Source organism: Pezoporus wallicus, unplaced genomic scaffold (genome assembly GCF_028554395.1).
Source record: "Pezoporus wallicus isolate ANWC-B61680 ecotype Strahan unplaced genomic scaffold, APGP_CSIRO_Pwel_v1 contig_7806, whole genome shotgun sequence".
In the NCBI taxonomy this organism is placed as follows: domain Eukaryota; kingdom Metazoa; phylum Chordata; class Aves; order Psittaciformes; family Psittacidae; genus Pezoporus; species Pezoporus wallicus.
This window is the reverse complement of record NW_026640004.1, coordinates 265,161-275,474: the sequence shown is the minus strand read 5'-3', so window position 1 is coordinate 275,474 and position 10,314 is coordinate 265,161. Positions and strand designations below refer to the sequence as shown.

General features: G+C 38.3%; 1 long non-coding RNA gene across 1 annotated transcript; it reads right to left on the bottom strand.

Annotated features, from left to right (window-relative positions):
* Positions 1 to 1,395: 1,395 nt before the first annotated feature.
* LOC130603374 (uncharacterized) lies at positions 1,396 to 4,202 on the bottom strand. The gene is made up of 3 exons (XR_008973143.1): positions 4,094 to 4,202; positions 1,962 to 2,115; positions 1,396 to 1,613 (listed from the first exon to the last, which is right to left on the bottom strand). It is a non-coding gene; the product is annotated as an uncharacterized LOC130603374 (long non-coding RNA).
* Between the last annotated feature and the right edge of the window lie 6,112 nt (positions 4,203 to 10,314).

Genomic DNA, 10,314 nt, shown 5'->3' with positions numbered 1-10,314 from the left:
ATTCTAAACTGTGTGTGTAATTTATGTCTGAAAGCAGATGGTGGTTTGAACTAGAAGAACTGCTGGGGAGCCAACAGTCAGAAAAAAATTCCTCATTTTTCTCAGAAAGGAATCTTAGCGGAAATAAGCCAAACCATATTTTTATGGATGTTGCATGCATGTTTTAATTTCAAGCTCCGAGAGTGCCTTGGTACACATTATGTTGCTAAATCCCTTTGCAGCATATATTAATCTGTAGTGTTTTCTGTATATCAGTTATGCTTTGCCTGGCCACTTCATAATAACTATATTTACTCTGCAGATCAATTTAGGATCCAGCACACTGAAAAAAAAGAATATCTATCTTTGAAGAACTGTTTCCTGGAATTGCATCCCTCTGTTTATGGATGTTTTTTCTTTTCCTATAGTAACATTATTCAAAATCCTGAACAGGATGTTTAAAAATCAGGAGCATGTTAGTTTGAAGATCATTGATCTCTGTGATTATTAGAGTCAGAAAGCAATTTCTTCTTTCAACAATAATTTCTCAAAGCAGGTTAGCCTGGAAGAGTACACAATCGCAACCATAGTACTAGAAAGTAATTCCAGTCCTGCTTTCGTTTCACTGACACTTTGCAATTTAGTAGATTAGCAATGGAAATACAAGTTTCAGATACTTCTTATGAAAGAAAAAAAAAATTACATTTAACCAGCATTGCTTTACGTGGAACCAATAATATGTAAGAATATATGCACCCTTTTCATGACTATCTCAAGGCTTTGACTCCATCAAGTCTATATTATTTTTCATGTTTACTTTTTTATTGATAACTGTACTACTACTAAACCATAGATGTCTATCAACAGGTGCATGGAAACAGATGTAAGTAAAGCAGATATAATGCATTTGCCAGTGATACCATTACTTCACATATCAAATATTGTTCTTGCACAAATGCTGAATGGATCACCAATTTAAATTTGCCAGCCTACTTTTAAGGCTGACCTTTGATTACTTGTGGACATCTGTGGATTTGCGTGGGAAATTTCCAGGGTCAGGAAACCCACCTGCATCCATGGATTAATACATATTCCGAAAAATATAAAAAAATAAGACCTTACTATGAAGCTTTTCTATTCTTCATCTTTCCCTCTTTTTCACCAAATATGCAAGCACTGGGATTTTATCATTTCTTCATACATATCATGCTGTGATCAAAAGCAATTAAATGTACTGCTGGTGTTTATACAAAAGGGTATCTGAGGCCACTTTGATATCCTAGACAACATCTTCCTGCAGTTCCTCTTCCCATTTGTATATCATTTAGATGCAGCAAACAGCAATTTAAATGGAAAGAGAAAAAAAAAATAAAACCCTACACATATGGAGACACTATCTTACTGATTGTAGATGACAGTCCAATAGATGTCCACACCTTTGCTGAGCTTTTGCCACCTCTGCAGTTAAAAGGAGAGCTGTAGTCACTTTGCCAAGGTTATTCATCTGACCTACTTCAGCTACCTTCCTTGGGATAAGATGAATCCTGTTATGGAACTGCTTAGTTTTCCCTGAGTGCTCTAAGGGGGCCTCTGTAGACAGCTTAAACCTGAGGACATGGATCAATCCTCAGGAACTTAAAAATAAATTGAAACAAGAACATAATTTTATATTATGTTCAAAAATAGCAAAAAACAAGCATACAAGTTTTTTGCTACTAGAGTAAAAACGGATTCTTGTAATAACCTTCTACTATAAATTATTGGAAAATAATATTTTTGAAACAATATCATATTTTTATTAGAATACTTATTTTTTACCCATTTATGTATCCTTAAAAAAAATATTTGCTTCATACTATACATTTCTGATCCGTTTTCTTCATTAGTCCTACCCGATGTGTAACTGTGTGGCTATTATAATTCTTTTTAGTGGTTTTAAAAACAAAACTTTATTTTAAAAATACAATGCTGGTGCATCTTACCTGCTTCCATGCTACCGTAGGAATTGTAGGTCAGCATTTTCCTGTGCTGAGCATCAGTTCTGCTCAACAGAAAGCAGAGCCTATTCAAGACAGTGTTGCAACACTTTGGTTCTTTGTTACTTCAGGATTACTGTAATGCATTGTAAAATAAACCCTCCATGACAAACAATGAGGAAAGATAGAGAAAAAACACTGTATAACTGCACATTGAACAGGCAGTTCCTTGTACCTGGCCAATGCTTTTAGGCAGTGTGACTTTCTGCTATTATTTTCCTTTACTTTTTGGGTGGTGGGGGCACAAGCCAAATTCAACTTGTTCAAGTTCAACAGTTCAACTGTATATTTGAACTGTAGTTTTACAGAAATGCACATGTATTCTAATGTGTTTACGAACTAAGTACACTGCAAGAAAACAGCCTGTGGTTCTCTAAGCGCATTCTTTAATTTCTCCTTTAATTCTCATTTTATTCTGTCCTTGTCACATAATGATCACTAAGAGGGTATTCGCCTGATTGTGAATGCTCACCATGAGGTATGATTAGCAGCTCCAAGGATTCTAAAATTTCACAAAATATAATAATATTGGGGGGAGAAGGCTTTTCAACTTGCAACCCTAAAATGAGCTGTTTTGCCATTAAAGTACAAATTCCTCACCCATAAAATGGGGAGAACCTTCCTTACAGGATAGCTATGAGACAAAAATGAGTGATGTCTTTGGGGCATTCTGATCCAGCCTGTGAACAGGAGGAACAGAAAGGAAAATAATGGTAGTGATGAGCACCAGTTGTGGGCAAGCACACTGAAGTCCTCCCAGATAATGCCCAGAAAACATGTCTACAGCTGCTTGAACAACTACCCAGGGCCTGAATGATAAAGGCGAGCTAGGATAATAAGCGTATCCTAAGCCTTAAGGCAGCAGTACCCCATGAGGGCTGCTGACATAAGCAGAACAGGAGGATAGGAATAAAACATGAGGACAAACCAGTGGACAGCTCTGTGTTCCATTTCCTATACTGGATGAAGTTTTCTGTAGTCCATTCAGTATTCTGAATGAATCAAAAGCCCAGAGGAAAACCAGTGTGTTGCATTCACAACCCCACAATTAAGGTACATCAGGGGTTGATTTTTCATATACTTTGAATAGGAGATTTTAGTTTGACTTTGTGTTGCAATGCTTTTAGAATATTATTCATGCAAAATTGTCTGCACTCAAAAACCTGTTCAGTCTTTTATTAAAAAGTTACAGTAAAACACCCTCTTTCACAGACATCCCCTTTTTGTGAGTAAAGAACTTGCGTGCTCTTGTGAGGTTGGGAGCTATGCTGGTGGTGGCCTATACCTCCAGTAGGGTCTCCCATGCCAGACAGGTCTCAGCTGAAGGATCAGACAAAGTGTGTTCATGGGCAGGATGGGCTCACTAGCCTTCTGGCAACCATCCTAGGAGAAGGAAAACTCTAACTTCAAACCTGGGCAGATGGAGCTCGTTTAGCTCTGTAAGGCCATCCATCTAAGAGAAGGATACTCTAACCAGACTTATGACCTGAGGACTTTGCTGTCACCGTCCAAGCTCGCTAGGCCCTGGCAGATAAACCTCAGGGGTAAAGGGTGGAGCCAGTTCCACGCACGCTGTGCCTCACCTGAAAAATCCACTGCGCAGGCCTGAAGGGTTTACCCACACTTGCAAAGCCCTGTAGCGACAGGCGAGGGACGAAATGGCAGGTGATAAGGTGCACTGGAAGCCGCAGACCCAACCCTGTATGCAGGCGGTTCAGGACATTGGTCGCTCCATAGCACCATTGTCTCCTTTGAGAACTCACGCAGAATTAGTCTTGAGGAGAAAAGACAAGGTAGAAAAAATCGCGCCCCGCCTATGCCACCCAAGGAGACCTTTCACTGTGCTTTTTGCAACCAGATTTGCCTATCCCACGTTGGCCTTTTTAGTCATCAGTGTGCTTGTAGTAAGCGTGCATAAAGCCCTTCCCAAATCTTCATTCATGAAGTCAAGCCATGATGATGATGATGGTGATGATGATGATGACAGTAAAACACTGTAGTTCAATTCCACATATATTTTACAAATAGATTACAAAGGAAATAGAAACATGTTTTTCTATAGCTGAATTTCTATTTACCTTTTAATTATGGATGAGTTTTTTATTGATTTAAGTCATCCACAAGCAACATACTGTCAAGTACTGGCCATCCCTGGAGAGCATCACTACATGCATATTCCTCAAGGTATGTTCCAAAAAAAAAAAAAAAACAAACAAAAAGAGAAATTGAAGGCTGCTTCTTTAATATGGCTACCTGCAAAACTGCCAGACTGTGTAAGTGAATGCAGGAAGATGTTACAGTTGGTTTCCTGTGACAGAGCACTGATGTTTTCACCCTGTATGGTGGATCATCCTGGGATCACACTCCTGAGGATATGCTAGGTTAGGATGAAATATGCAGACCTATTGCAGAAAAAGAATCTGCTTTGACTAATGAGCAGAATAGCAAAAAGAAAACAAGATCTGACAGTTCCTTGATACTAAATGGTGTGACCTAAGCCCATAGCTGTCAAGGTTTTTGCACTGCCAGAAGGGAGATTTGGGGGTTTTGGAGCCGGAGAAACAACTATAATGATTCAGACTTAACCTCAGCAGTGCCCTGGACCATTATTTAATGATGACTCACCTTGGAGTATGCTAGTTAAATATTTTGATAAATGGAGGAAATAAAAGTTACTGGTCCCAACAGTTCCACTGTACATAAATAAAAGAAATAGTTGATAAAACAGTATGAAAAGGCAGGCAGGTAGCATATAATTATTCCCCAGGTGACAGGAAATAAAATGGGCAGCGTAAATCTACTAAAAGGTGTAATTATCTCCAGGTACCAGGCCCACATGAGACATTATCTAACATCTGCAAAAGCCATAGCATTGTTTATTTTCACCTGATGCATTCATAGCAAATATTGCAGCAAATTAGTAAAAGCAATAGGCGGTTGTTGCACAAGAATAAAATGTAAAGGAAAAAACAGAAGTAATGTCTGAGATTTGTGTAAGGGCACTGAGTAAGAGCTGATGTGACATGTTAGACTCACTGGGCAAGGAGCTCAATTAAATATGTATGGTATTCTTCAGGAAATGTACTACATCTTCCATGTGCTCAAAGGTACAGTGAAAATATTTTGCTGCGTTGCTGACATCCAACAAGTTACCCAGGGCCTTTGCACAGCTGCCTTGCTGTCCTCTGTAGCACTGCAGTGATGATCATCATGACATCCTGCACAAAACCCAGTCATGTCCATTGGGTCTGGCACCTCTCCATCTGCTCAGAATGATGGGGTATCCTACAGACACCTTGCATGTGAAGTCAGGCATGCTGCAACATTAATAAGATGAGGTGCATAACTGTAAAGAAGATGCCAGTCAAGGCAGCCAAAAACCAAATTATTTTTTGTGCTTTTTTTTTGTGTGAATGTGAAAATGGAGATATGATATTAAGTGACAACTATCAAAGCCTGCAGATGAGATAGGGCATATATCTCCTATCAGCGAATATTTGTGTTCAGCTAGTTGTGCCTATGAAATTTGAAGCACTTACATGATCTGTAGAAAAAAACACTTTCAGGAATAGATGTTAATCAATAGCCTAAATACTTCAAATACTGAGAAAACAACCTTGGGGAGTTAAGAAAAAAAAATAATTAATCTTTCTCCCATTAAAATACAAAATTTTAATGAATAGAGAATTTTATTCCAAGTGATAGGAATTTCAAAACTGGGTTCAGACAGTCACATTTAATTTTTAGACTTTTGCAGTGCAATCAACTTCAATGTCTTAACCTAGCTTTTTTTTCAGTGTTCTTAAACTGTACTTGTATGATTTAGAATGAAGTCTTGTAAAATAAGCTTGCAAAGCTTTTGATATTGCAAGGAGTTCTTGCTTGGCACAATATTGATAGGAATTTTTATTTACGGTTACTGTACCATGTATTTTATAAACAGGATGAATGTGTTTAGGCCTCTACAAGGAGTAATCATGTAAACTGCGGTCTCAGTGAAAAGGTGGATATTAGCCTACAAAAGGAACGTTATTTTCAGATTTCCAAACTTCAGTACTTAAATATTACCATCTTTTAAACATGAAGGTTCCAAAGCATTAGTTCCTACTCAATTGCACTTAGGACCATCAGCTTACAGATCCAGTGTATATGTATTTATGAATACTGTTAATGGAGAAGTGGGCAAATAATAAGTCCACTACTGGTACTATAAAAAATACACACAGTGTGTTTATGTGATGCCAATTAATGGCATGTTTTTGAGGAATTCCAGCTTGACAACTCATTGACAAGTCCTGCAAACTTAAGTCTCAAGAATATATGAGACATGACAGAGGCAGCACAAGTTATCCCACCCTTCCTTCCCAATACTCTTCAACCCTGACTTACCATATTCTGTGGAAAAAAAAAAATTGCTATGCCTACTCCACAGTTGTTATCTGTGAGTGACCACCAGCAGGCCTGCTGGCTAGTGCCAGTTCTGACAGTGGATTATGTCGTGAAATGACATTTGGGGTTTGTCCTTGCTCAATAGCAAACACTGTTAAGGAAGTAGTTTGTAAGACAAGTTCCTCGTATATGAAGGTGGCAGAGTTTTACGGGCAAACAGCTTTAATCTGTCCTTTTCTTTTAGGTTACATTTGCTTACCGGGGGAAAAAGTGGGGGAGGAAAAAGTTTACCTGCCTGAAAAGAAGGAGCTTGCCTACAGAGTAGAAAAAGATTTGATTGCCTGAAAGAAAAAGTGCCTATAAGAAAGAAAAAAAAATGAATATAGCCTGAGTGAGGAGCTTACACACTTGCTTCAAAAAGCCTGCCTGCTTCAGAAAAAAAAAAGCACTTACCTGCTAGAATTCAGCTTGCCAACTTTTCTGCCGGGTGCTGGAAAGCAAAATGCTGAAACAAGGTCTACACTCATTACTTCTGCTGCTATCACACATTCAAAACAAGGCCATCAATTAATTTCTGCACAATAGCCTCTTTAGTTTTAAAATCTACCATGCTTTACATACTGCTTTCAAGGCAATCCTGGCAAGTGAAGGTGCTATGGGAAGTGCTAATCTTTTCATCTTTTTTTGTATGGGTTTAAGAAGGGAACAGATCCTAGAAGTTATTCATCACTTACAAGGCATAACATGAAATTTTCTTGTGCTTTTGAAGTGATTCCCCTGAATATAATTGACTAAACTGATTAAAGCAACTGTTGAGTTGAAAGTCTTCCAATCAAGGTCTGAAAAATGCCTTCCTGTGAAATGTTTAATATTTCTTTTTGTATGATCTCCTTATTAGGGTGTTCAACTCTGTATCTGGGATTTTTCAGGAAAGTGGATTACATCTCCTCACCCTCTCTGCAGCTGACACTGTTTGCTTGAGGATTTGTTTTTAGAACTGGACATTTTATTTTATATATTTTATTTTCTAGAAAACAGGGTTTTAGGCAGTGTATTAGACTAGTTTTTACCTGGCTTTATTTTCAGTGCCCAACCATACAAAATTTTTATGCAAAATGAAAAATATTTAAAATTTAATAGCTATCAAGAAGCCAACTGTAAAATTACATTTTCAATAAGGAAAACACATAAAATATTTTCAAATACTGTATTTCCCCCACTAAAGCTTGTATTTTTCTCAAATGTGGAATTTCACATGGTCACAGAATGGTTGAGGTTGAAAGGAACTTCCTGGACTCATCTTGTCCAGCCCTCTTGCTCAAGCAGGTGACCCACAGCAGGCCACCCAGGACCATCTCCAGACAGTGTTTGAGTATATCCAGCGTCTCCAGATGGAGACTCCACAGCTTCTCCAGGCAACCTGTGCCACTGTTCAGTCACCTGTCATCACTCAGAACACATCCCTACATAGGTACACATATCTATTTTATAGGTATTTTATACCTATAGATATCTCTTATCTATGCATTCATGAGAAAATACATGCTTTCTGTGTCTGTGTGCTTCCACATATGGCATATAATTCTTTTCTGCCACAAAGGACACTGAACACTGAACATAAGAGTGTTCCTATAGCATAGCTTCTGTCCTTATTAATCTTTAACAAATGCTTCCTGGGTAAAGAAAAAGCAAACCAATGAATGTTTATTTTATGCTTACATATTTGGTATACTAGTGCAGTGGATTTGCAGTCAGATTTGGCTCTCTGGGTGCAGTAGGTAGGGTGGGTACATCCTAGATCCTCATCCTGCACTTACCATTTAAGTCGTAATAAACATCAACACACAAGCTTATTTTCGACTCCAAGAGTCAAAATCAGAATGCTTTTTTTAACAAACATACATTAATGTTCAAAAGTTAATATTCCCTCTAATTTTATTTTAAAATAAATAATAAATTTGCTATAGTAATACACTGGTCATGAATGCTGTCTGATTAATATGCTTGCTTCAGCTTTACAGGGAACAAATGGATCTCCTTTTCCTAAGGCCTCTCAGATCCTAACCATATGACTCCTCAGAGCCCTGCTGCTGAAGGGCTCCACTGGAAACCAGATTGCACAAGAGGTGGCAATGTGAGTTTTAGAATCAATTTTAAAGCCTTCAAAAAGTGTACACCTGTGGAATACTTGCTACTTTATTATATTTATCTATATACTTTTAGACACTATGTTATCTATTCATAGTTCAGCAGGTATGCCATGCTCATCAGTTTCCAAATTATTGCTGGCTTCCTGGCACACCTCTTAGTTATTTTTATCTGATATTTCAAATAAATTACAAAATGCCTTGAATTGCATGATTAGTCCATTATGTATTCTATTTATTACAATTATATGAACTTTTGATTAACCTCCATAAGTTTCATGAATAAATTACCTGGATCGAGGAAGCTGCCAGTTACTGCTACAATGTTCCAGTGGGGAGTTTCCGAGAGATTAATCTGCCTTTTTTAGAGGCAGCTTTTTTCATCCCAGCTTCCTTTAAAAGGAATACATACTGCTGCTGCTACTAAGTTGTGATGAAGAACGTGTGAATGTATTTGCAACCCGCTCAAACTGAGTGGGTGCAAAATTTACTCACAGAACCACATCTTTGGAAGATGATTTGTGGCCTTTCAAATATTGATGGCACAGCCACTCTAACATGATGAGGATAAATTGTGCTAATCATAGTGAGCCTCCCAAGCTGCACTGTATCACAATCCAGGGATTTCTTTCCCGTGTCTTCTGTGAGTGGTGTTGAACAATTTCTGTTAGGAAATCTCGAAACACTTTTCTTCCAGTTTCATTTAGGCAGATGGAGTGGGACCAGCACTTTTATAAAGTGATCAAGAAAACAGAAGAACAAATGGTGGGCATCTAACTTTTGGGTACAGAGGAAGTATTTTCTGGAGTTAATAGAGAATGGGAAGACCAAGACAGCAACTTGCCTAGCAAATTCATCACACTCAATACCTGCTGTGTGTTGTAGGCTGAAAAGAGATAAGATATGAAGAGCTTTCATCTCGTCTTAAGAACAAGTAATAAACTTCCATAGATAACCTGTTGATAAAAGACTTGGTGGCACAAAGATTAGACAGAGAAAAGAAGTAAGGATGCTGGACTAGGGTGCTGGTGGCCCTTCAATTAACTGTACACAAGAAGACCTCTGAATATAGAATAAAATGATGAAATCAAAGTATTAATTGTAATGACATAGGATCTTTCTGCAAGAGATGAGAAGTGCAGAGATGTCCACAGCAGCATCTCAACACTGCCTGGTGCTCCTGGTGTTCAAAAGCATCATAGTGAAGAAACAGCTCAAAACAAGAAAGCGTGATCAGCATGAGGTGCTCAGGGAGACAGAAAGAGGTTTGGGAGACCCTGAGGGAGCACCAGTGAGACAGAAAGGGTCATGGATAAGCCATCAGCACCCACTGGGTGGGGTCCACTGGCATAGCTGCAGTGGTGTGCTGCTGTTCCAAATGAATGTTGATATAGCAAATACAGGATATTTTGTCCTTATATTAGCTAATCCTTAGACTGATCTTAGAAGACAGAATTTAAATATTTCTTAAATAACCAAATAAACCAGGTCCTGTGAGGTCAGAATAGTCTGTGGGTTCAGTTCAATTTTGAAGGAAAGCTACTGGGAATGATCATTTAATGAGCCTGGGCTATAAATATTATTGTTAGCATACTGATTATATCTTTTTCTATGCTGCTTTCTCATATGAGATAGACAGAGATGGTGCCAACTGCTCTCAGTAGCTGGCAAAAACAGCGAACTGGATGAAAACCAGCTGGTTGCAGCTCAGACTAGAAAGACAGACGACATTCAGGAGAAGTATTTTAGGAACAAAATCTTGC